This window comes from Leptinotarsa decemlineata, unplaced genomic scaffold (genome assembly GCF_025532065.1).
Source record: "Leptinotarsa decemlineata unplaced genomic scaffold, Ldec_3_MD MMD2_tig00026374_RagTag_RagTag, whole genome shotgun sequence".
Classification (NCBI taxonomy): Eukaryota; Metazoa; Arthropoda; class Insecta; order Coleoptera; family Chrysomelidae; genus Leptinotarsa; species Leptinotarsa decemlineata.
Genome location: NW_027412710.1, coordinates 2425952 through 2453816, shown reverse-complemented (window position 1 = coordinate 2453816; position 27865 = coordinate 2425952). Strand labels below are relative to the sequence as shown.

Below are 27865 nucleotides of genomic sequence, written 5' to 3'. Positions count from 1 at the left end.
CTGAGAAAATTCAATAAACCTTGAAGACAAATAATATTTCAGTATGACACAAATTCTCCATTTTATTAGATCCAGTATTATATTCCATAAACTATACGCATTAAAATACTTCACATCTGCTTTCCTGAGAAAACTCAACAAACCTTGAAGACAAATTCAACAAATAATATTTCAGTGTGACACAAATTCTCCATTTAATAAGATCCAGTATTATATTCCATAACAGATATAAAACATACACATTAAAATACTTCACAACTGCTTTCCTAAGAACATTCAATAAACCATGAAGACAAATTCAACAAATAATATTTCAATATAATGCAAATTCTCCATTTTATAAGATTCAATGTTGTATTTCATAACAGATATAAAATATAAGCGTTAAAACACTTGACATCTGCTTTCCTGAGAAAATTCAATAAACCTTGCAATTTGAAGATAAATTCAACAAATACTATTTTAGTATTAGGCACATATTCCATTTAGGATCATGTATTGTATTTCACAACAGATATAAAATATAAGTGTTGAAACACATCACGTCTGCTTTCCTGAGAAGATTCAAGAAACCTTGCGAAAAGAAGACAAATTCAACAAATAATATTTCAGTATGAGGAACATTCTCCTTTTTACAAGACCCAGTATCATATTCCACAACAGATATAATAAAATATACACATTAAATTACTTCACATCTGCAAATATTTATGAACAAAATATAAATAACTAGTAGCCTTCACATAGAGAAAATGAAAATGCAGAAACATATTCAACTTCGGATGGAATACTGATGAAGAAAAGAATAAGGATAGTGAGAAGCAAAACGAATATCATACTAAAAAGTAATGGTTAGCTCATCTTTAAAGATATAATTTTTTCAACAATATTGAATTGTATATGTCCATAGCTATTTTCAAAATGGAAGTGAAACATCTGGCTTCAAAAAACTTATGGAAGTACTTAAGAGTAATGGATGAATTTTGCATTTCCAAATTTTGGGAGGAAAGAACTTTATATCCAAACATGTATACGCCATTTTTGGTTATATCAGATGAACCAATGAGAAATTATCTCTGCAGAATCATAATGCACACATCATAAGAATCAAGTCAGGTACCTTTTTCTCCAACACATCCCACAATTTAGGATATTAGGCATGTATTGCCAGTAACAGTATAGTTACCTCAGATGAATTTTATTAATTACTATCTGATCTAATATTTGACCAATATCCTGCTTTGTAGGATGTACTAACTTCCAAACAAATTCATGTACCTTTATTTCTATCTTTTACATGACAAAATATGTAGTAGTACCAAGAGATAAAATATTTACATCAATGAAAAAGGAAATTACATTCCAAGTGACTCATCAGCATCCTTAATATACTACCACATACTGCATTCAGAACTGTATATCCATGTTGGTGTTTCATTATGCATTACAGGCCCACAATCTCATCGGTTCTTGTCTGTGAATTCTGAAAAAAATAAATACGAATCGAATTTATTTCACTAAAAATAAGTCATACAGATATATTTGGATCTCACAATATAAAAAGCACAGATTAGACCTTTATGGGGTAAAATACCGAATTTGTATAGAAATGTTACTGTTTTGACACAGTCCAGGCAAAATATAATTTATCAACGCACTTGAGAGAGAAGGAGAAATTTTCTTTACTATCTGAAGAACAAAATTTCTTATTGACAAAGCGAATCTTATGTTAATAATTCAAAAACTATCAAATATAGTGAAGGCATCCCTGTAATTGAAGAATCAAAAAACTAAGATGTAACTCTAACCATACGTTAAAAATATATTATCAAAATGTTGGTGGTTTAAGAACTAGACTTGAAGAGTTTAAAAACTCTGTCCTGTACTGTAATTATGATGTTATTATATTAACTGAAACATGGCTAACAAGATCCTACTATGATGCAGAAATTGGTCTAATCAACTATAACATTTTTAGAACCGATCGAAATGCGAACACAAGTAACAAGTCTCGTGATGGTTGTGGTGTAATGATGTGTCAAAAAAGAACTGAATGTGAAAACTTTAGATGGAATTAGTTCAAATGTCGTGTATTTATTCATTCTTTTAAAGAACACAAATGGAAATGTGTTTTTTGGAGCTACTTACATACCGCCTGGTTCAAATTCCGATATTTATATAGATCATTGTACTTCTGTCGAACCAATATCTGAGAAATTCAGAGCATCTCAATGTTATCTTATTGGTGATTATAATTTACCATTTGCTACATGGGAATCTTCGGAAGAGGATGGACTTAGCGTTCGTTGCCCTCAAGGATATCCAGCCCATATTTTATGTGATTATTTTTCTTTTCTTAATTTCAAATAACTCAATTTCATTATGTATACCCAGATTTAGCTTTTTCACAAAATGTTTTTGTTCATGTTCAGGAGGCTACTGACCTACTATTACCTAATAATTTTCACCATAAAGCCATTACTGCCGAATTGGAACTAACAGTTGAATTTAAACCACTTCCATTTGAAGAGTTTTACTATGATTTTAAAAATGCAAACTATGTGGGTTTGAATAATTATTTGTCGCCAATAAACTGGGCACTTCTATTCAATAACCTAGATTTTCATGTGGTTGAGAAATTTTACAAAATTATTGGAAACTCTTTTGCAAACTTCACTCCCAGGAAGAAAAGTAAACTAACAACCTATCCAAAATGGTACACCAAAGAGCTGGTTTATTGGCTTAATGGTTTAAGCGGGAGATGACCGTTTGGTGGGAGTTGGTCGTTTTTCGCTTGATTAGAGCTTTCCATATGTTACGTATCTCTACGCCAGCTTGACTAAATGCCTTGTTGGACAACATATACGCGGCTTCTTTGAATTTTCTCCTGAACCAGTGTTCCTTTTTGTGGATGATTTCAGCTTGAGCCCACTTGATATTATGTTGACGAGTCCAAACATGCTCTGCTAAGCTGAAATCATCCACAAAGAGGAACACTGGTTTAGGAGAAAATTCAAGGAATCCGCGTATATAATGTCCAACAACGCATTTAGTCAAGCTAGCATAATAATAATAATAATAGAATTTATTCATCAATCAAAGGTTATACAAGGCATTATACATACACATACATAACACTTATCAGACTAGTCAAGAAAGAAAAGAAGGTAATCTACAAATAAGTTGTTAATCGCAAACCAGAAAAATTGTACATACAATAGTCGGTCTTACAATTATGAGATATCACGAATTATAAAAGTCTTCAACATTATAAAATACTTTTTCAAGAAGAAAGTTTTTCAATTTTTTTTTGAATAGAATGTCATTCAGATTCACATCTATCAAATCTCTTATTTAATCGAAACACTTGATACCAATATGCTATGGTGAATTTTCACAGACTGATAACCTTGAATAGGGTTGTCGAAGTTTTTCTTTATTCCTAGTATTATACATATGAGTGTCTTCATTCCTCATTAGTTCTTTTTGGTTACGTTTTATGTACATAATCAGTTCAAGAATATATAAACATGAAAGGGTTAGTATTTGGAGATTCTTGAATAAAGGTTTACATGTTGTAGTTGGATGAGCATGACAAATCGTTCTTATTATCCTTTTTTGAGATACAAATGCCCTTTCAAAGTGACAAGACGACCCCCAGAAGATCACGCCATATTGTAGAGTAGACTGTACCATCCCAAAATAACATAGTCTCAAGATGTCTGCTGATACAGTATCTCGCAGATTTTTTATTATATAGCATGTAGTGCTTAGTTTCGAACATACAGTATTTATGTGTGCTTCCCATGTTAGCTTACTATCCAAAGTAACACCTAAGAACTTGATGGTTTCCATGGATTGTATAGATTTACCCGATACGGTTAAGTATAGGTCATAATTTGGATTCATGTTTTTTGGCAAGAACCGGACATAATTGTTTTTTTTTTATTCAGGCTGAGGCCATTCTCAAAGCTATACCTTTCTATTTCATTAGATGCCTTGTTACTTAAATTTGTTAATTGATCAATGTTATTGTGTGACATCAGAATATTAGTGTCATCGGCATATAATAGCATTTGATTTGCGAATTTACAGGTGTCTTCAATGTCACTCAGAAAAGCTACAAACAATAGTGGTCCCATAGAGATACGTAACATATGGAAACCTCTAATCAAGCGAAAAACGACCAACTCCCGCCAAACGGTCATCTCCGGAATTTGGGACCGGTGTTGTTTTTGATATTTATCAATGATTTAAGCACACAAATAAATTCTATGAAACTTTTTTTTGCTGATGATCTGAAAATACAGAATTCTATCCAAAATGTGAATGATTGCATAACACTTCAGCAAGATATAGATAATGTGCAGGCTTGGTGTGAAATTAATAATCTACATATGAATATAAGTAAATGTAAAGTCATATACTAGAAAACATAGACACATTGAACATTCATACAATATTCAAGGTAGTTTGCAAACTCGTTGTATGAAGACTAAGGATTTAGGTGTATTTTTTGACTCTAAAATGGCATTTGCCAATCACATAAAAAAAAGATTCTTAAGCCAATAAAATGTTAGGATTTATCACACGAAATTGTCAAAACTTCACAAACATAAACGCCTTGAAGATATTATATTTCTCATATGTCAGATCCAAGCTTGAATACTGCTCAATTATTTGGAGCCCCTACTATTTCTGTCATGAGTACTCAATTGAAAAAGTTCAAAGAAAATTTTTGAAATTTGTTACTGTTTATTATTCTTACTATTTTCTATCTTCCCGATCTTCCACTACACTTTCATTTTCTCGAAATTATGCAATAGAGGATCCAAGGTAGATGAGTAATCGAAGAAAATCTCTCAAGGAGTGGGTAGAATAAGATTCAAACACTATGATGAGTGATTGTAGGGAGTTGTATAATTTCCAACAATAAAAAAAAACTACACTGGTAATGTTTTGGTGTGAAAATAGGACAACAAAATAAATCGAGCTCTAGCTCTATATTTCAATGTTATTCAACCAAATAGCCAGGGATAACCGATATCGTTTATATCCAGTAAGGAGTCTCCTTAAGGTATCGATACCAAAAGTTCACAAAAGTAAGTATATAATAGGACAAGATATATGTGGTAGAAAAAGAACTTGATTTAGTTTTAGCCAGAAAAACAGTATGAATAACGATACAGCTCACTTGTGATAGTTATTGTGTTTTCCACTCTTGGTAGAGCTTCTTAGGAGAATGTTGTCTTGTCGAGAGTGACAGCGAAGCAGGGTAGGCCTAGGCGTTCGAACGAAGCAACCAAAGTACTCGCTAAGTAATCACTTCGACTGAATGTACAACCAATGATCCAGGCTTGGGTGATGAATACTACCCCGGGCTATCTTCAACTAGATATTCGGCCCTTATCTTCAATGGTAAGTAAAACCAAGCTGAACTGAACCGTTACGTAAAGGCAAATTGATGTAAAGTAGGGTAGTTGATAAGCCCTCGTAACGCAAAATAACAAGTAGCAAAAGGGAAAACAAAAGGCCCTAAAAGAACATATTCATGAAAAGTTTGACCAGGTTCACTTAAATTTGAATGTACTACATGCAAAGGCTGATGAAACCTACCTCGATGATTGGTGGCATTGAGTAGTAATTATTCAATGTGAATTTAACAAACTTCTGTAATTCGCGAACAAATCTTCTTGAAATAGTCAGAGGACCTTTCTTTGACTAACTTTTCCGCAAAATAACAAGAGTTTCAAAGAAAAATCCGCAAACAAGCGACTCACGTCTTTCCAATCTTTCTAGAACACCGAAAAAACGATAATTCTCCTCAACTCCCTTTTTTTCATATTTAACTAAAAAACCCGCTTGTTCTCAATCTTTTTTCATTAGTCGTTCTTTATATTTTAGGTTGGGAACCCTGATATTTATAATGAATTGACCTGGTAGTTCTAATGAACCTTCTGATGACAAGCAGAAGTGAGGTTATGTTACTTTGTTATGAATTCCCAAAATGATGAAAACAATTAGTTAAACGGTCATCATTTTGGTTATCTACTCAAAAGCAGATCAACATACCTGACTATTAACCCTACCCGTACTATCGACCTCGCTGGACGCGTCTTTGGTAAGTATTGAACGAAAAAAATTTATAACATTCGTAGTTGATAGATCTTTCTGTTTTAGGCATGCACATATCAGCATATCCCTGTTCTAAATGTACATATTTTATAAAAAGTAGAAGTTGAATAATAAAGTTCAGTGAGTAGAAATTAAAAAACTGTATCCTTTTTCTTATTTTTACTGCTACATAACCTCTGGAACTAACATAACCTGTAACAAATTCTCGTACTTCAAAAACACAGGAATTTATCCAGCTAGGGGTCTGACCACTATAGTCTTCTCAATCACTTTCAATTAGTTTCTTTAGAAAAAAAAAGATGTGCTTCAATAACCTTTTTGCATAAACTATTGCACAGCCAAGTAGACTGCCATTTGTTCCTGTCAGAACTGAACTTTAGGGTGCCAAGCGCTCAGTCACGGATGAATCTCACATTTTACTGCTCTGCAGCACGAACAAACATAATATCGCATTCTCCAAATGAATATATGTGTGAAAACTACAACTCAATATGCAGCTTTTGCGATATTAATACTTGCTCTGCGAATCATATAAAAAAAGTTGCAATGGAAATCTTAAAGTGATATCAAAACTGTTTTTTTTGTGTTGTGAAAGAGTCAGTTATTATAACTACTCTTACCAAGTAGCGCAATGAATAGTTATACTATCAGTTTTTTCTTTTGTTTTAGTTTTCTTTCTTCATTTTTCTATTCGAAGTTATATATCATTGTTATGTTATATTCATATAGCATGTCAAGAATGAATATGATTTGTTAATTTATTTTATCTATTATCAGTAATGATGTATTTAATTATGTCCTGTGTTACCTGTTGGGCTATAAATGATATTATTATTATTATCTCCCGCTAAAACCACTGAAGCAGAGAGAGGGAAGAGGAGATAGGTGAAAGCATTCGAATGATCTATAAATTGTCAGATCTCGGAGGAATAAGTCCAGTTATCACTGGAAGACGATTGTGGGTACTAACAATCGAAACGTTGTGACGTTTGAAATCTTTAAATTTATATTTTTCATTTTTTGTTAATAATATTTTTTTGATTGTATGTAATTTCAGTTTTTTGTTTAATAAAATTGTTATTTTCGGTTATCCTTTATAATTTTTTTTAAGGAATTCAAATCACTTTATATATATTAGACAATGGAAGTTCCAACTGATGAAATATATATATCTTTATTTGAAATAGGAATTCCTAATATACATACAAATCTTAAAAATTATGATAAATGTGAAAAAATTGTCAATATCGCGAAATATATGAATACATCAATTATAATAGCTACTAGTAATAAAATACAAATAGATAAAAACAATTTTTATATCAATCTGTTAAAAAAATATTCTTCAAAATAAGTGTAAAACAGTGAAACATATGAATGTGTGTGTATAAAGTTAAAAGTATTTTAAAAGCTAAAAAGAAAGAAAAGAAAGTTAAAAGAACGAAAAAAATTAATAAATATCCAGTGACCTTATATGTTTTTTTAGCTGATATTTGAAACTATCGATAGTGACCGAGCATTTAATGTCTTGAGGGAGTTCGTTGAAATCATTCAGTCCCCTGAAAAATAATGATATCATAGAATTTTTAGTTTTGGTTCTAGCTATATGAAATTCATTATTAGTCCTTGTATCATAACGGTGAATTTGATTGTTATAAGTAATAAAAGACTTGAAGTAACTTGGTAATAAATTCTTTGTGATTTTATAAATGAACATCATTGACATATAAAATAGTCTTTGCGTTACACTATACCAATTTAGAGTATTTAGCATAATTTGAATGGGAGTATATCTATTACACATCAAGATTATTCGCATTCCTCGATTTTGTAATTTTTCTAATTTTTGTTTGTTGTTTTTGTCCAAGAGATATAGAAGACTAGAACAGTAATCAAAATGTGGCTGTATAATGCTTCTATATATAGTTATCTTTGAAAATAAAGACACTTGAGATGATATCCTAGAAAAAAAGAAGAGTTTTTTCGAAATTTTTTTGCAAATGTAATCGCTATGAGCGTTCAGTGTTAGTGAGTCATCTATTATGAAACCTAAGTATTTAAACTCGGTTACCCATTCAATCTTGTCATGATCAATGGTAAGTTGTAGAGACTCATAGTCCACATACTTTAATTTATGTTTATTACTGAGAATCATGGCTTTGGTTTTTTTTGTATTTAATTTTAGTTTATTAGTTCCCAGATAGGTTTCATATTTTTTTAATACTTGGTTCATTCGAGTTATTGTTTCGTCAAGATTGTGACCATAACATGCAACCAATGTGTCATCCGCGAATAAATTCAGAAAATCATGACCTTGCACATAATTGAGATCATTCAAATATATTATAAAAAGCAGTGGTCCCAGCACACTGCCTTGAGGTACACCAAAATTATTAATAATTTCGTTTGAATAAGAGTTGCCTATTTTGGTTCTTTGAGATCTATTACTGAGATATTCTTTGAACCAATTCAATACTTTACTCTGAATGCCATAATATTTCAATTTTAGAAGTAAAATTTCTCTGTCGATGGTCTCAAACGCTCTTTTGAAGTCAAGAAATACTGCCACTACATATTTACCATCATCAAGTACCTGCTTCCATTTCGATATTGTTAACTGAAGGGCAGTTTCACATGAATGATGTTCTCTAAAACCAGATTGGTTACCCATAAACAGATCATTCTTACTGAAGTACTGAGTTATTTGTTCGTGCACTATTGGCAGCATCTTGCTCAGTTTTTACCCTTGATATAGTGCCATCAGTGCTAAAGTTAATGCACTTGAAGTTCATATGCTGCTTCTCACCTTTTGTTAATTTTTTAATAGTTTTCCACATTTCTTTAGGGTCATTTTTATTTGAATCAATTTTATTTTCAAAGTATTGCAATTTTTTTATTTTCAGTAAATTAACAACCTCATTTCGTTTTGATTTATATTTATTCCACAACTCCTCTTTATTGGCATTGGAAGTTTTTCTGAAATCTTTATACAATTTGTCTCTTTGTTTTGAAAATGATTTTATCTCATCATCGTACCAAGGTACCTGATTTTGTTTGTTTTTGATTTCGATAATGGGTGCTATCTCATTTAAAATTAATCTACACTCCGATTCAATATTATGGTAAATCTCATTCACATCAGTGGAGGTTTTCAACCATTCACATTCAATCAGCCTCAGGTTGATACTATGAAAAACCTCATCATTTAATCTCCGTGTGAAAAAAGGTGTAGATATTGCAAAGTCACTATTTTGTATAATAACGGAAATTATTGAATGATCAGTAATCTTAGGCTCATGGTGAACACAAACTTTTAGACCACTCTGATTTGATATCGCATAATCAATCAATGAAGAACTATTAGAGGTTATTCTTGTCGAATCACAAACAAGTTGTTCGATACCAAAAGTCATCATTATATTTTTAACTTTTTTGCCGTGAGTAGTATTACTAAGGTAATCTATATTTACGTCACCAATCAAAAGACACTTTTTATTTCTCATGAAGTAGTCCTCACACCATTCTTCAAATTTGTCCAGGAACACATCATGACTTGAATTTGGAGAATGGTAGAGTCCACCTACTAACCATTTAGTGTTATTCAATTCAATTTTGATAAATTGGCACCAGTAATTGGTATCCAGTATATATTTTCCTTTTAACGAATAACTTATATCCCCTCTTACATATATAAGTACTCCTCCAGTATGTCTGCTGTTAGAATCACATCTAACGATAGAATACCCTGAAATGACAATTTCGCTATCAAGAACACTATCTGTACATCTGGCTTCACTTAATATTACCATTGATGGATAATAACAAAATATTTCTCTAATTATTTGATCTTTGTGGGCTAGAAAACTCTCAGCATTCATGTAAATGATGTCAGCCTTGTATACTATATTAGGACTTTCAGTCAGTTTTTTTGTTTATTTATAGCATCAACAATTGTGGGAATATTATTTATATACCTAATAATTTTATTTTGACCACTATTCTTGTATTCTTCTAATTTTCTTTTAACATTGAGAAAATAGTCCCTTTGTATTTTAGTTTGATCAGCAAATATTTTGACACTTTGTACTTTTAAAAACTTCTTATTTCTTAGGACTACTAACGCTTCTTCCGGGGATGAGAAACACACCTTGATGGGCCTATTCTTGCTTTGATCAAATTTACCTAGTCTATATGTGCTAATATTTGTAGTATCTACAGGAACATCTGCAAGCAGGTCCCTTATAGTGTTTTTGTCGTCAGCAGTTCTATTTGAATGTGAATTTTGTTTAGATTCATTAATATTGAGAACGATTACATTCGAAGCTCTTTTCTGTCTTTCGCAGACTTCAGCCATAATTTGTTCGGTGGAACCTAATGGAAGGATATCAGATTTGTCAGCTGGGACTGGATTATTTTTCAACTGTACCAAGTAATCCTTCACTTATTTCAACTCCCTCATCATTTCAGGAACTTTCCAAAAACCAGTTTCACAGTTTTCACAGAGAAAAATTAGCTTTCTTTTCTTGAGTGCAAGACACTTAATTTCTGAAGCAGTCAAGCTACCACAGGGTCCACATAACAATGTTCTACAAGAGTCACAGGGAAAGAGTACTTGACTAGTTTCCTCAGTATCACATTTGGCACACTTTTTGGGATCCATTTATAGTATTTATTTTGGCTATAAGCTCCTGTACTATAAGAACACAGGTTTTTCAGATGTCTGTACGTTATCTCCACTTTTTTGTGATCTATCTTTTAATTGTTTTTAGTTCACAATTACTGATTTGTTATTGCCCCTAGATTGTTTTAAACAAATTAAATCAGTTAACACAAACTATTTTAGGTTGAATTATAACTCAGTTTATAGCTAGGCGATTTATCTTCCTTATGGTATGCAACAATTGTTTTAATTGAGAGTATTTAAACAGAGAAAAACTGTTTTATTGTACTGCACATTACACATTTGACACACAACACAACACAACACAACACATATAGCATTGTCAACCACCTTCAAACAATCATACAGCAAATATTGATGACCAAATAATGGGCAATTCAAAATATTTTTGGAATTATATAAATTCATTGAAAAAAATCATGGATTTCCAAATAGTATGTATCTTCATGGTCAAATAGCTGATACAGGAAAAGATACTGGTAATCTTTTTGCCGAAAAATTTTCAAGGGGTTCATTTTAGAGAAGGATTGGATTTAAATGATATCACAGACGAATTAATGATATCAGCAATTGATATACCATTCATATAACTTTCAGTACTGAGAAAGTATTCAAGGGGCTGAATTCATTAAAAGATAACTTGAGTTGTGGACCAGACGGCATCGCTTCTTATTTCCTTAAAAGATGTGTTTACTCACTAACTATGCCATAGTATATAATATTCAATCTATCATTGAAGCTTGGAAGAATAGTTATGTCAGCCCCATTTTCAAAAGTGGCAAAAAGGACGACATAAAAACTATCGCCCAATTAGCAAACTTTCAGCCATCCCAAAACTTTCGTGGCATTGCAAAAATTTGCTGAATGAAAATCAACATGGATTTGCTACAGGTAGATCAATAACATCAAATTTGTTAGTATATCAACATGATATCATCATGGCCCTAGAAAAGGGTCTTCAAATTGATAGTATTTACACTGATTTCAGTAAGGCCTTTGATAGGGTAAACCACGATTTGCTGATCAATAATAAACTTCAAGAAATAGGTTTTCCAACTTGGTTAATATGTTGGTTGAATAGTTATTTATCGGATAGAAAATAGTTGGTAAAGATTCAGAACCACATTATCAGTGACATTCATGTTACCTCCGGTGTCCCGCAGGGATCACATCTAGGTCCACTTCTCTTTAATATTTTTATTAATGATATAGCTCTTAACTTTCATCACTGTAAATACCTTCTCTTTGCTGACGACCTCAAAATTTATATGCCAATCAACTCCGACATAGACTGTGAAAACCTTCAATCTGACTTGGACGCATTGATCATTTGGTCAAAAAATAATGGAATATTTAATAGAACTTATTTGTGTGCTTAAATCATTGATAAATATAAAAAACAACAGCGGTCCCAAATTCGATTCTTGGGGTACGCCAGGCTTAGCAATTATTGTGTTTGATTTGTATCCGTTGTAACTATTTGGTTACAGTTAAAAAGGTACGATTCAAAAAAGCCTAGTAGCTTATTACTAAGGCCAATAAGGTCCAGTTTCGAATGTAAGATGCTGCGATCAATTTTGTCAAAGGCCTTTGAGAAATCTGTGTATATCACGTCCACCTGTCCTTGATTATCCAATGTTGAGCACACGTAGTGGGAAAACAATGCTAAATTTGATTCAGTGCTGCGGTGGTTCATGAAACCATGTTGAAATTCACTTATTTGGTTGTGTGTTGACAAGTAAATGTGCTTATACAAGATAATTTCAAACGCCTTCGCGAAGTTTAAGATAATTGAAATTGCTCTGTAATTTGATATGTTTGAAACATCCCCGTTCTTTAAAATTGGGCAAATTTTGGCAAGTTTCAAAACATCAGGAATCGTTGCTGTATGTATATATATATATATATATATATATATATATATATATATATATATATATATATATATATGTCGGAGACGAAACAATAGTTGGAACTTTCCCTAAAAAAATATTTAGTCTAGACTTTCATTTGCAGTAGTATTTAAATAATAAAATTTAGAGTACCCAGTTGTTTATGATTTAAGCCGATTTTGTTTTCCCAGTCTTAAAGCGATGCACCTGGGTCCGAGGTGAGACATCTGGTCACTAAACGTAGCCACGGTCACAGGATAGATAGTTTTATTCTGCTAAGAAAAAGTATAAGGTAGACAGTTTTGGGATGTTTGATAATTTTGAGCTGGGAATGCCGAAGGGTATGAAGTGAGGTACCGGGCAGTGCGAGTTGAACCTCGAACAAGAAAGGTCGTAATCCTGCTGACCGTGGATTCGTTATCGAACTTACGGGTCTATCGTGATAAGTGCTGGTTAGTTTTTCTAATAACAATCTCTTCAAAAATATTGTATACCTCTGTGGTACTATTTCATATTTAGTGTACATTTGTGTGTTAATCGAAATCTTGTAAGATACTTATTGTTGTTGTAAAGAATAAACATAAGTTCATCCAGAGACAATACTCTTGACGCCCCCGAAAATGCGAAAATGATTCTTCGACATATATATATATATATATATATATATATATATATATATATATATATATATATATATATATATATATATATATATAAATTATATATATATATATATATATATATATATATATATATATATATATATATATATATATATATATATATATATATATATATATATATATATATATATATATATATATATATATATCCAACTATCAATAGAGCTTCCGCACATTTACAATTTTCTATCAATCGGGCGTCCGGTTTCAATGAGGCGTCCATATATGGACGCCGAATTGTTTCACCATGCCAGGCAGTTCAGAGGTTCCCTATCTTCCATCTGACAAAATTTCAGATGGGCGCCTATTTATCAATTTCATTGTCAAAATTATATGTATTGGCGTATATTCTAGTTGAGTCTTTTTTATTTTGGTGGCGCTCGGGAGGTACGCGTATACTTGTGCCGTATATTTTTCATACATGTGAGCGATTATGAGGCGTCCATATAACTGACAACAATGCAATAGTTTTTGCGAGAGGGAAGTCTCAATGATTTGTTAGAAATATCGTTGATTTGGTATGTTTGTAGGTCGGCGCCGGTTTCATACACAGGGTGACAATTTGAAAACTTACAAGGTCTATCTCTGAGCAACCAAATAAAATATAAGAAATCGCTGAAAACAACTTTCATAATACAAAGGGAGAAACAAATGATGTGATGACTAACTTGTTTTTTCTCTCACACCCTTGCCCCCAGCCACCACAACTTCATATTTTTGAAAGGCAACCACCTACTTGTGATACATTATCTGAAAGCTCTTAAGATATGCTCTTCAATGGTACTCTTCAAAGCTACATTCGATGCAGTAAGTTTTGGTTCATCAAATAAAAGAATTCATTCAGAATAAATTTTATTTTCTATTATTAATTTAGTAAATTTTCAAAAACATGATTTTTACCATCGTAGCATTAATATTAAGACTTGAATATTTTACGCCTCTTCTATTTTTTTTTATTCGTCTCGATAATAGATAGGGATAGATAGGGAAGGAGAGTGGCACCTTGTTTTAGAGGTCTTTCGAATACCTTTACTACTCTGTCAACAGAAAATTTTTGTGACGATTAGTTTTCGAGATAATTTGAAGTTTTAAAGGTATTTGCATTGAGTTCAACTCTTTTTAAAATAAATCAAATTGTTTTTAAGGTGCAAGTTACGTTCAGAACTCTCATAAAAAAAATAAATTTTTGCTTTTTATGACAACCTGCTAATACGTGTCCATTTGATGTCGAATTATTTGTTTATTACGAGGAGATTTCTCCGGGGGATGGGGTTGGTTACCACCATTACATTTTAGGTAAATTGAGTGGCACCTACTTATGAAGGTTGAATTGCCTCTTCAAGAAGTTGTTAATAAGAATCACCGGTTGAATTTCCATCAATGAAAAATGAACCTATAATATGATTGCCTAATATTCCGGCCCAGATATTCAACTTTTGGGGATGTTGGGTATGTATTTCTGCGTATTGTCTTGGGTTTTCATCCGACCAATAACGGCAATTGTAACGGTTCACGCAACCATTTGAATAAAATGAGCTTTCGTCCGAATAACAGATGTTATAAAGCAGTTCGGGATTTTGCATTAATATTTCACTCATGCCCTCACAAAACTCCTGTCTTCGGTCAAAATCATCCTCATTGAGTTCACGAACAAGTTTAATTTTGTAAGGATGGTATTTGTGGTTTTTAAGGATTCTCCATGCGATCATATGGCTTATTCCTGCCATTGCGGATAAACCTCTGGTACTTAACCTGGGATTGGCGATGACTTGACCAAACACTACAATCGCATTATCGTCATTCACTACCCTTCTCTGAACATCACTTTTTTCATTTAAAACCGAACCTGTCTCCCTGAATTTTGTGACCAAATCCAGAACGTGATTTCTGCTTAGGTGTTTACCAGGTTTTTGCTCGTTAAATAAAATTGATGTTTTATTAGCATTTTGGTCGTTGCCAAAAAATGAAGCAATAACTGAAACCCTTTCGGCAGTAGTGAAAGAAATGTTTAAACAAATAACAATACACGACCCGTTTCAACAAAACAATCGAACGTTGTTATTTAACAAAAAATTGATAAGAAGAACTGCTTAAAATTTTTTTTATTTAGGCATACAAGTTACCGAGTGGTCTGTCTAATGTATTATCAACATGGCAATTTTAACTTCAAATTATCTCGAAAACTAATCGTTACAAAAATTTTCTTTTAACAGAGTTGTGAAGGTATTCGAAAGACCTTTAAAACAAGGTGCCACTCGACCTACTTTCCCCATCTAAATAAAGGTCGTCGGACGCACCTCTCTGAGGGGGTGCGTACTACAAAAAATCTGATTAGTCTGAAAGGTGTCCCCCTTCAATTAGAAATCGACGTGTCCGAGCTTTTTTGAAAATCTTACTTTTTATATTCAAAAAACGGCTCTGTTAGGTTTTCGTTGTTACACACTGTATATAGAAGAAAATGTAAATGGCGAAATGTATGATCACATGCTAGAAAGATCTATCGAACCTCGGATAGTTCATGAATTAGAGAATCACAGAGACATACACGGCAATTTATCTTTGAAAGAAAATGTATTACATTTTCAACAGAATGGGGAACCTTATTATTTTGTAGTTCCAGTTATTCAATGGTTAGATAATAATTATGCTGATCAATGTATTGGAAGAAGAGATTCTACTGAATGGCCTCTCACATCCCTGGACCTATCTCCTCTAGATTTTTTCCTCTGGGCCACTTACTTAAAATAGGTTGTTTTAAAGACGACGCAATCTGATTCAATAAAGCCACTGAAGGAAAGAATAATCCAAGAATGCGGAGCTATTTTCAGAGAAACATTTGCCAATGTTTCGGAATGACTTTCGGAAATGAAAATTGCGAAAGTTATAAACAATTTAGTGAAAAATAAAAAATGGGTCCAGTTTTTTGGAAATATCTCAAAAACTAATTGGAATTTTCAAAATCGAAAAAAAAAATTCGAAAAGAGGAAGAAATTTCCTATCGAAAAGTCCTGACTACCGGAACTGTAGGACCAATATTTATAATTTTCCCGGAGCTCTGAAATAGAGCTCTAAATCGGGTGTTTAGCCGCGTGTAGGCCGTGCGTGTTTAGGTTAATTTTACAAAAAAAAATTTATAGCATATAAAATATATAAATTGAGGAATGAAAAAATTCAGTCATATACTCAAAAGATAAATTAACAGTAATCTGTCGGTAAAAAATTTTTAATGCAATTATTAGATTTATTATGCTATTGTTAATTAACAATTTTTTATCACTCGATTATCATTATTGCAAGTGTGATATTTTTCAAACTAAAAGTGTGGAATTTTTTTCCTTCCATAGAGTTATGATTATAACGGTTAGGAATTGATTTACTTCCAAAATATTGAAAAATTATTATTTTTCAGTTATTTATTAACCATTTACTGCATTTTTGAATTAAAAAGTTTATTAAATAATCGAAGAACAATTTTTTTTTGATTATTATTATTAGTATATTTTTTTTTCAAATCAGAAGCTACATAAAAATATTTTTTTTATTTCATCACTTATTGTTTAAAACTTTGTCATAAATTCGATAAAAAATGGAGTGAATAAAAAAATGCATGGTTTTTTTCATTCATCAATTGCAACTGGAACAAAAATGAAATGAAAACATTCATTTGTTTATAACAAATTGTTTATTCAATACACAATGGAGAATTTTAAAAATTAAATTGTTTTTGTTCCGAATTAAAAACAAGATGAATAATTATTTTAAAAAATTGGTTTCTTAATATTATTAATTGGTGGTAAAAAAATTGTTACTCAACAAATGCGTTTTTTTGCATTGTAAAAATTTCTTCAAGAGACAATTGAAAATTGCATTTGTTTATAATAAATTTTTAAACAATGAGTGATAAAAATTTTAAAGAAATATGTTCATCTAACTTCTGATTTGTTGATGATCGAGCGATAGAAAATTGTTAATTAACAATAGCGTAATAAATCGAATAACTGCAATAAACATTTTTTACCGACAGATTATTGTTCATTTATCATTTGAGTATATGCCTGAATTCTTTCATTCCTTAATTTATATATTTTAAATGCTGAAATTTTTTTTAGTAAAAATGGCCCAAACAGGCACGGCTCACGCGCGGCCAGACAGCCGATTTCGAGCTCATTTTCAGGGCTTCGGGAAAATTATATATATTGGTCCTACAGTTCCGGGAGTTGAAACTTTTTTATAGGAAATTTCTTCCTATTTTCGAATTTTCGATTTTGAAAATCTCAATTAGTTTTAGAAATATTTTTAAAAAATTAAATCCATTCTTTATTATTCTCTAAATTGTTTATAACTTTTGCTATTTTCATTTTCGGAAGTCGTCCGTTTTCAAAAACTTTCTAGACGCTATTCCGAATCGAATGACACCTCAACCATAATTTTCGGAGACTGCTGAAGAAAGTTCGGAAAAAAGCACTTCTTGATCAGATTAGTCAAGTTCAAACATAGCTTAACAATCTTTCAACAGCTACAGATTGGGGATGAGAAAAAACAGAGACTCTGTTTTTGCCCATGAAAACACCATAATCATTGGCAGGTTTAGAATTACTGAAACTAGTTCATTGTAGTTGCATAGTAGGTATCTAACTGCAGTAAAACTTAAAGCAGTAGAAAAACAGTGATGAGTGCATCCGATGTTGTTGGGATGATGACAATTTCAACTTCGAGTACGGCATGATTGTTGATCAACAAAATACTAACCATCCAGTATATCGAAAACTGATTCAGGCATTCTACGTATCAAACTCAGATACTAACTCTGACGGTTAAGAATGCGTTAATAATAAATTGTTTTGGTAATAAATGATAAAATTAATTATGAAAAATGTTTCTGTCAATTTGTAGAGAAATGTCAATTATGATTTTCAAAATAGAAAACATTCTCCGAATAATCATTTGAACATTCGAGATATATAAAAAAACGTTCATAAACAATTAAAAATCGTATTTTTTTCTGAATATCATATTATGAAGATAAAAATTTTTTGAATTCCCATACGGTCATACACAATTTATAAACAAATTGCGCTAAAACAGTTTGTTCAACTTACCGAATGTCTTTATTTGATACAGAAACAGGATATAATGATAAATATATAGAAAAATTAAAACAATATGTTATGTTACTAAAAAAAATCATAATGAACAAAATATAATGTTTTTGAACTTTTATAATGTGATCTTGTGGAGCACATTGATGAAAAGAGATTCACGTTCATTACAAGACCAAACACGACTATGATACGATATTTCATCATGGAATCCTAGTGCCTATCTTCCGGCTCCATCATCAGATCAGCTCCAGAGTACCTACCATATTGTCATCAAAATCACATAAAACTGCCAATTTTCATAACGTTACGATCTTTAAAAGATGGTTAAATTAGTTTTCTTAGATTTGACTACATAGTTACATACATACATACAGGTCGACCTAATAAAAGCGTATTAAAAACGAAAAACTCTAGAAAAAATTAAAAAATATTTAGGTCAGTCCTTAAAGAAATATTGAAAAATGCATGACTCGAAAAATCGTATACCATACACGGAAATGAATCTTGACAGGTCTTGATGCCTTCTAGATGGCTATCCTGTGTAGTGTGTATCAGCCAAATGGAATAAATATGACACTGAGTAAATATGACTGTGCTCAACAAAACACTCAGGCACGTCCAATTTTCAACAACCAAATTTTTCAATGCTCAATAACTCAGTTAACGGGAACAACAACTCGACCACGAACTCGGGCTTTGCAACCGTTACCACATCGCCTCTGATAATGTATACCGCAGTAGTAGACGAAACGTCAGGCATAAAAACCTGCAAACCACGCAAACGCTGAAAACAGATTTTACACTGTCATCTACGGCCGTGAATATTTACATTCTTTGGTAATTCATATTATTTATCCTATCGTCTGTCATTTTGGCGTCTTCAACTAGTTTGAATACTTTGAATTCTTGCTGTTTTCTAATGGAAACATACAATGAACTTTTTGTAATTAAAGTTGAACTTTCAATAATCACACCATGCATGTGTCGGTTTCACTTCTCCTATCATTATATTCGGCTCGCTTAAATATCATACAGTGTTAAAATGGAAATATGCCAACCAAGACAAAAATTATCGAATGATATTGAAAATTTCGTTATGGAATAAACTTTTCATGATCAGTCAATATCACTTGGTACCTATGTAAAAATGAAATACATACCGGCTACCTGAAATCCATACGCAATTTGTCGTTGGCACAACGCTTGTTGAAAAACAGATGTGAAGAAATTAAAACCCACTTGCTGCCTATATTTAATGCGGTAAATATTGGCAACGTTGTAAGGATTCCCAATAATCTATTTCATGTATGAAAATATACTTATTGGACTCCCTATTATCAATCAGATGTCTGATGATGGTGTATACTGAGGAGTTCTTATGAATGTTTGACGGACGGACGCTCTACTATCGAATCAATAGTGAAGTCAATTTTTTTATGGTGGTAAAAATGTCATGCCAGCCTACAGAAATCAGTTTTCTAGTACTTACCATGAAATATATTCGGTAAATTCTTCAAATTATGATGGACGCCCTATCAGCGCATTCAATGTATGGATGCCATATTGATATCGGGATGTATATATATATATATATATATATATATATATATATATATATATATATAAATTATATATATATATATATATATATATATATAAATTATATATATATATATATATATATATATATATATATATATATATAAATTATATATATATATATATATATATATATATATATATATAAATTATATATATATATATATATATATATTGGTATATTCGGTTATTCAATAACCCTCATTAGTGTGGTCACCATATTATTGAACTCACATCGATCAAATAGAAAGAGTGCATAGAAAATTTTTGAGGTACATAGCATTCAAAATGAATCTGCCATTTGGTGAATACGAATATCAGCAAGTTATGCAAAATTTGAATATTACCAGCTTGGAAAGTAGTAGAACAGGATCTGACTTGATTATTCTCCAAAAGATACTATCAGGGAAGATAGACTGTCCTAGATTGCTTCATTTGATTTATTTTAAAATTCCAAACAGACCTACTCGAAACTCTGAATTATTTCAAGTTCCCTACCATCGAACAAATTACGGTTATCATAGTACTTTATCACATTTTGTTAGATTAGGTAATAAATATTGCAATAGAAATTTAGAATTTACCGGATAAACATCAAATTCATTCAAAACCAGTTCGAAAAAATTATTAGTAAAAGTGTCCGTCCAATACTGTAGTTGTGCCAAATTGTTCATTTTTAAATATTACTCGAGTTTTTTCCCAACATTAAATCGTTATTTTCAACATCTCGACACGTTTTTCGATCACCAAGTGATCATCTTCAAAGAGGAAGATTAAACTCATTTCTTCTTTCTTTAATCTTACTCTTTGAAGATGATCACTTGGTGATCGAAACACGTGTCGAGGTGTTAAAAATAACGATTTGGTATTGGGGAAAAACTCCAGTAATATTCTTTACAAGCTTTGTCAATAAGAATGTGCCTTTGACAATAATGCATATTTTGATTGATAGCTTAAATGACTGGCAAATTATTAAATAGTTACCTTTTGCAATTGAAGAATATGCATAAACTGCTTACACATCATAACGATTCCCTTAATGGTCTAATTGACAGCTATCCAGTTACAGCTAACCGCACTCTGACATAATCCGTTCATCCAAAATCAAAATGTAAGCACAGTTCCCTCTTCAAATTTGTGAAGCCAATCGCCTGAAAATTGATATAGGACATTAATACATTAATTAAAATCAATAAGATATTATGTCTCAAATCGACAAAGTATATTGAAGAATTCGCCTCTTTTTAAACAAAAAGTTTATTCTCTTCTTTCTGGAGCATGCAAGTAAAATTCTGTTTTTTTTTTCAAATAATTTATTTTGAAATATATTCTTAATTTCAAAAATTATCAAAAATTATATTGAGTGGAGTGTTCAGATCATTTTTATTAACTAATTTTTTTAGTGTTTTCCACATTTCTTTTGGATTGATTCTGAATATATCAATCTTATCAAAATAGTACTGCCTTTTCTTTACTTTCAGAAGGTTTGTCACCTCATTTCTAAACCGTTTGAAAATTTGCCATTTACTTTGAGTTTAATCATTAGAGGTATTTTGGAAATCTCCGTAAGCTCTGTCCCTTAATTGAATTTTATCAAATACTTCATAATCGAACCATGGAATATTTGACTTGTATCGACACTGTTCTATAGGGTCATATCGTTGATTACTTTTTCACATTTTTCCAAGAGATCGCGTTAAATAATTTCAACATTAGCGGAGTCCAAATTGAATGTTTGCATCATAAGACTAATTTTAATATTATCTAAATTTTTAACATTAAGTTTTCTGAATTGCTTCACATTAACTTCAAATTTGATGCTATTAATTGAATTGACTGATATTATCGAGTGATATGTGCATAACACATATATGCACATATATACACACACATATATATATATATGAAATACAAGTTATCAAGTAATTATAAAGAAAAAAATAAAAATAACAGGTGCAGACAAAATAAAAATATAATAAAATATAATAGTCGAAGTTATGTAAAATTTCCAGAACTGTAAAAAGTTCAAAAAATAAAACCTAAATCAGAAGCTGGTCTCAAAGCCTGTCTTCAAAATATTCGACCAAGCTGTAATACGCTTTTAAGAGCAAAAGTTCTTTTACACAGTTACGGAATACCTTGTAGTTCACTATACTTTTCATTTCGGTAGGTAAATGGTTGAAAATCTTCCGACTCTCAAACAAAACAGAATGTTTTGTTAACGTTGTTATTGGAATAGGCAGAGGTATGTCGTGAATTTGACGGGTAAAGTGGGTATTTTCTGATCTATAGCATTCTCTTCTTTTAAATATGAGACTTACTGTTTCCAAGATAAAAATGCAGTGTACAATCAGTAATTTATTATTGATAAATAGGGGTTTGCAATGGTACCTAATATTGGCTTTGTAGATGAATTTCACTGCTCTTTTTTGCAAAACGAAAACAGATTGTAGTAACTGTTTGCTACAAAATCCCCAGAAGGCGACACCATATCTCAAGTGAGATTCGATTAAAGCGTAGTATGCAGTTTTACCAGCAGTGGCATAACAGCTAGATGAAAGTTTTTTTGTTCAGATATTTTATATGATCTTCAAATTTTAGAAAGTTATCAATCCAAATTCCCAAGAATTTAGCAGATTGTTTATTTTCTATCATATGAGTTTGAAGGCAGAAATTTCCGTGCACAAATTTAAATGATAGAAAGTTAGTTTTGCTGAAGTTAAAACATAGTGAGTTTGAGTCACACCAATACTTAATTTTTTCTAAATCAGCTTTAATGGTACTCTTCAAGGAAACCAAATCCTTTCCACGCCTTTCTGATTGATTTGGTCGTTACTTGATGAAGATTCATAGTAATTTCAAAAACTACACTTGAGAAAGCTAATGTGATATATTTTTCAAATAAAGTTTGTGCAGATCAAATCGTGAGGTGTAGTTTTTGAAATTAAAACAATAAGTGTTTACCGACAAGTTGAATAAATCCCCATCTGAATTTTATTTGATAAAAACTACCATGAGACTTAGCATTTTCTCCATTGATTAAAAATTGGATAAAAAAAATTCACATTATCCTGTTTTGATTAAAAATAAGGAAAAGTTACCTCAAGGATTTTCATGAAATTTTGATAGATGGTTAAAAAGTCACTAAAAATTATATGAAACCAGAATTTTTTATGTCGAAATGCCTGGAAGATAAGTTTTATTATTAATGCTCAACTGGTCAGTGGAAATACTCAAACAATTTATTTGCACTATTTCACTGCTTTTTTACCTGCAACATGTGCTAGTTAGTACACATAAAATAGTAATTCAGAGCCACACAAAATTATCACTCATAGTTGAAAACTCCATAATCTAACATTTACAAAAGCGTCAAATGTCAAACATGGGAATGAAAGAACATGAGATTACAATGCAACGTTGCCAATTTTTCCAAAATATCTGCATTCCGAGTAAATATGAAATATTTTTGTGAATACTTTCTACAAATATTTGTGCCCCCAGAATTTGCGAAATGAAGGTGGTTGACAGTGTTTTGTGGTGCATTTCATTAGTTCGAACTTCCATGGAACAATGTAGAACTAGACACATCTTCATAATATGGAACCATGGGAATGCAGAACTAGACAACTTCCTGAAGCACATCAACAACGTAAGTCCTTCACTTTCACAATGGAGAAGGAAGTCCACAACGAATTGCCATTCTTAGACGTATTGGTGAAAAGGTCCGACACTAAATGGGAAACATCTGTATACCGAAAACATACTTACACGGGACAGTATCTGAACCAGAAATCCAACCACCATCGTTTGACTAAGAGAAAAAACATCGAGACTCTAGTAGACCTTGCTTTCGGGCTCTGTAATACAAAGGAAGGTCTCGAAAAGGAACTAGGCATCATAAAAATGACCTTCAACGGAATGGTTACTCCAAAGCGATGGTGGAACAGACTTTGGCTAGAAGACAGCAAGAGCCTCACAAGAAAGAGAAGCCGCCACAACCAGCACTTGTACTTTCCTTCATCAAAGGATTGTCGAAAAGGATAAGAAGAATTTGGTCCAAGTATAACATCAGAACCTGCTTCAGATCTGGGAACACCATCCGGAACACCAGGCCACCAGGCCACCAAACGCGGACTGCAATTCAAAGAATTGCATTTACCAGATATCCTGCAAGTGCGGAGAATCATACATTGGTGAAAAAGAGGCCATTGAAAGTTCACATTGCCGAGCATAAGAAACCAGTAAATCAGGAATAGCAGAACATGTTTGGACTGATATCAACATAACATCGAGTGGTTCCAAATCGAGATCATACACAGAGGGGAACATTGGTTCAGGAGAAAATTCAAGGAAGCCGCATATATGTTGTCCAACAAAGCATTAATATTTAATTTTTATTTCATGTTAATTCTTTTTTCATCTTTTTTGGTTGTTGTTTGTATTTTATTTAATTGTAATTTCAGTTTTTTTTGCTTAATATAATTGTCTTTTTCAGCTGGTAGATCTACAGTATCCAACCTAATTTATTACCAGCACTACATAACAAAAACACTTGAGAGATCTGCACAGATTGATGTTATCTATACAGACTTTTCTAAAGCCTTCGATCGGGTCTCTCATGATTTATTGATTAAAAAACTATATCTTTTTCGCTGATGATCTGAAGATCTTCAGAGTTGTGGAAAATATGTATGATGCTAATCTTCTCCAAATAGATCTCAATAATATAGCAGAATGGTGTTATGCAAATTGTCTTTACCTTAATAATAAGAAATGTTTCTCAATGGTGTTTAGTAGATCACAATCAGCAATTCGATTTGATTACCAATTAGAAGATAATATGTCAGATATAAAACAAGAATGTAAAGATTTGGGAATATTATTAGACAACAAGCTTTGTTTCAATAACCATGTGAACAATGTCTCCCAAAGAGTGCTCAAAATGCTTGGTTTTATTGCGAGGTCATCAACAAATTTTTCCCTTCTACTATAAAAGTTTTATACTGCTCTCTAGTCAGATCCATTGTTGAATACAATACCATAATTTGGAATCCATACTATGACAAGTATATCCATCAAATAGAAAATGTACAAAGAAAATTTCTGAAAATCATAGCATACAAACTAGGTCTAGTTGTTGGTGAAAATAACTACAATGAAGTAATGAACTTGATGAGTCTACCTAGTATAAGTGATCGCAGGATTATGATATCGTTGGTTCATCTCTTCAAAATAATCTCTGGCATAATCGATTGTCCGGAAGTTCTCTCTATTATACCATTCAATGTTCCAAAGAGACAAACCAGACAAAAAAACTTATTTGTTGTACCACATCACTCAACTAACTATGGTTTTTATACACCCATCTCAAATATGTTAAGATTGGGAAATACATATTGTCATGGTGTTGATTTCTTCTGCGAAAATCCAAAGACTTTTAAAAAACAAATAGCTAGATTGTTGTTCAATTGATTTCTATTTATGATTTTATGATTAGTGATAATATTGTAAAATTGAAATTTTATTATTATTTTATATTTATATATTTCAGATATTCAGATGTGATTCCAATGTGATATAGTGCATAAGTTAAACGTCGCAACATATATGTTATTTCTTAACTGTATTGGGGTAACCCGTTTATAAATAAATAAATGAATAAATAAATAAATTTTTTTACAGATTCTTCCAGGGATTTCAAATCAATTTATATCATATGAGACAATGGAAGTCCGAACTAATGAAATATCCCTATTACTAGTTTGCTATTTTTCTGAACTGTCTGTACAAAGCTTAAATTTTTGTTAGACTTTCAAAACAAGCAACCCAATCACCATTTAGTACTGAAAAAGAAGTGAAGACAGTTGCTCGATTCGCTTACGTCATCGTTTAAGCAAATTCGACAGCTAACTTTTATCATCATTCTCATTGCTATACGAATTCTATACAAAAAATTGGCGGCCCTGAAAAGGACCATTTTCGTAATATAGAAAAATAGGCCGGTTTTTCAAAGTTGGAATATTTCTCTTCATCAGCCACATGAATGTCATTCGACTCTTCAGAAAAATTTTTGAGGACGTAAAGTTTACCTACCAATCTGAAAAATTCCTCTGTTTATTTCAAGTTGAGCTGGGCACATCTTTCATGAAACATGTAGCGCGCAAGATTTCCAGGAATGTGCGCTTTTTTACGTCCATTCAAAACTGTGAACGCCTTTGCGTGCCTCCAAGAAGATTCAATGGCATTGGTGTGTACACCCGTTTTAGGGTCCTTGAATATTATTAAATGGTTTATTGAAAAAAAAAAGGTATAATTCTTAGAAGCTTACTGACCTGACTAGACCTAACCTAATCTAGCCTAACCTGACCTAACCTAACCTGACCTAACACAACTTGACCTAACCTAACCTGTTCTACATTTGAATAAAATGGGAAACTCTTTCGGTAGTTCCTGAACAAAAACAAAGCCAACAAAACGCAAGTAAGCAATGCTAATATTTGCAGTTACCTAGGAAATGACTCAGCATATTCAGCACATTTCCAAGGTTTTTCTAGAACATTGGAAGAAATGCACATCTACATCAGCAGTTCCTGATCCTATAAATATGGGAGAACAAGAGGACGCCGCATTCTTGAAAAACTTCGCGACTATCCAAGTTCGTTGAAATCTTGAATCATATTTTAATGTTTTTATTGTGAACATTTGTATTCAATAAAGTTTATATTTATAAAAATATAAATTCAGTGAGAACCACATAACATGAATTATACAATGTTATTTGCAAAAAAACAGCAATAAATAGGTGAATAAAGGTGCAGTTGGTGTGTTGGCTACAACAAAGACAGTTCATAGTGCTGTATAGATTGCCAGAGTGACATTTCTCAAAAACCCCTTTTTTTAATGTTATCTTCAAGAGAAAGATTGAACTACAGTTTAATCTTCCACTTGAAGATGATCACTTAGTGATCGAAACGTGTGATGAGATGTTGAAATAACGGTTTGGTGTTGGGATAAAACTCCAGTAATATTCAAAAATAAATATATAATTAATATTTGAGACGAGTTGAGAGATGACAGAAGGACAAATAAAAGTAACTTAATTCTCGTGAAATTCAAAAATGAAATAATGTTGGGGACATTTCATTTCAAATCCTTCCTTTCCTGAAAATAAATATCTTCTTAAATATACCAATTTCAATTTATATTTTGGATATTTTGTTCATAGGAAAATGAGAAATGGAAACAATTCAGAGGTGAGGCCTTCCTTTAAAATTTCGCTATGTGGTACAGAAGCACAGTTTAAAAATACCTGTGATAATACTGGCCTGTGATATTGGCAATGAGTTCCTCCTAAACCACCGCAAAAAAAGCTCTGTATTTGGTTTTTGAAAAAAAAAAGGCATGGCGAAAAAAAATTTGTACTCAGAGCAAGTTACTGAAAAAATAGGTTGCCTTACCTTTGGTTTAATTTCCATTGCTGAAGTTGCTTTAAAATGTCACAATACAGCTTCTGATGTTCCAGAAGGAGCAGTGATTTCAGTCCAAATATTTTATTTCCACCAATCAAAAAATTAAATAAAACGGGAATCTTAAATATGAAACTTCCTTTGGAAGATTTAATCACCTCGACTCTTCTTCTTTAGATGGCCTCGACAGTTCGGTGGTTGCTTCCCACTCAAGCGCATTTGACCAGGCTCCTCCTGTTATTAATTAACAGAAGCTTCGTCGGAGGGCGCAGCGCTTCACGTCATCCACCCTATTTACTTTTTT

At 31.9% G+C, this 27865-nt stretch overlaps 2 long non-coding RNA genes across 4 annotated transcripts; one reads left to right on the top strand and one right to left on the bottom strand.

Moving 5' to 3' along the window:
* Positions 1–140: 140 nt before the first annotated feature.
* Positions 141–27702, bottom strand: LOC141486809 (uncharacterized). Of its 2 annotated transcripts, none has more exons than XR_012468058.1 (3): positions 27553–27702; positions 21077–21243; positions 141–1483 (listed from the first exon to the last, which is right to left on the bottom strand). It is a non-coding gene; the product is annotated as an uncharacterized lncRNA (long non-coding RNA). The 2 variants fall into 2 exon arrangements; XR_012468057.1 differs by lacking the exon at positions 27553–27702 and adding an exon at positions 23364–23489.
* Positions 5282–7225, top strand: LOC141486828 (uncharacterized). 2 transcript variants are annotated; one of them, XR_012468063.1, is made up of 3 exons: positions 5282–5418; positions 5905–6121; positions 6166–7225. It is a non-coding gene; the product is annotated as an uncharacterized lncRNA (long non-coding RNA). The 2 variants fall into 2 exon arrangements; XR_012468064.1 differs by lacking the exon at positions 5282–5418 and having other exon boundaries at positions 5984–6121; positions 6181–7225.
* Positions 27703–27865: the final 163 nt, after the last annotated feature.